The following is a 1,009-nucleotide window of genomic DNA, read 5'->3' on the forward strand; positions in this document are numbered from 1 at the left end:
GGAGGGAGGGAGGGAGGGAGGAAGGGAGGGAGGAAGGACAGAAGGAAGGAAGGAAGGACGGAAGGAAGGAAGGAAGGATGGAAGGAAGGAAGGGAGGGAGGGAGGAAGGAAGGACTGAAGGAAGGGAGGGAGGGAGGGATGGATGAACGTCGCAGGCGTTCATCCATCCCTTTAAATTGTTGAACGTCGCAGGCGTGAGGAGCGGGAGGAGGCAAGTTCAACCTCCTCCCGCAGTTTTAGTGTAACACAGAGTTTCAGTGAAACTGCAGCCGCCTGGTTGGAGCAGCTGCACTGCAAAAACGGAACTAGAAATAAGTTAAATGTTCTTAAAATGAGTGTATTTGTCCTTGATTTGAGCAGGTAAATAAGACGATTTGCCAATGGAATAAAATTTTTGACTTAAAATAGGAACAATTTATCTCCATCATCTCATTTCAAGTGCAGGATGTCTAATTATCTTATTTTAGGGGTAAAAATGCCCATTCCATTGGCAGATAATCTTATTTACCTGCTCAAATCAAGGATAAATGCACTAACTTTAAGAACATTTTACTTATTTTTAGATCTGTTTTTGCAGTGTGACTGTGGCTAGTGGTTAGCTTGTTGTTGAGCTGCCGCCACTTGGATATTTTGGCCAACTTGACTAAAATTCGGGTCTTGAGTCATGTGACTTAGAATAAAGTCACATGACTGGGCTGACTGTTACCAAGCAGAGACGACTTGAAGATTCAGTCTCAGTGTGGCGTTTAAAATGAAACCACAGGAAGATGAGAGAAGCTTTTCACACAGAAACCTTTCTAAAACACCTGTCTGCGGTTCACTCTGGCTGCGAGAGAGCGAGAGAGAGCCAGACTTCAGCAGATAACATGCAGTACAGCGAATGTGACTCGTTTAAATCGTTCTGAGCTTTCTGCCTTGGTGTGCTCTGGATATGTTAGCAGTAGGGAGGGGTGATAAATCGATTAATTCAAATTAGCAACTCATGATGATTCAATTTGTGGAAAATCAA

Source organism: Fundulus heteroclitus, unplaced genomic scaffold (assembly GCF_011125445.2).
Source record: "Fundulus heteroclitus isolate FHET01 unplaced genomic scaffold, MU-UCD_Fhet_4.1 scaffold_154, whole genome shotgun sequence".
In the NCBI taxonomy this organism is placed as follows: Eukaryota; Metazoa; Chordata; class Actinopteri; order Cyprinodontiformes; family Fundulidae; genus Fundulus; species Fundulus heteroclitus.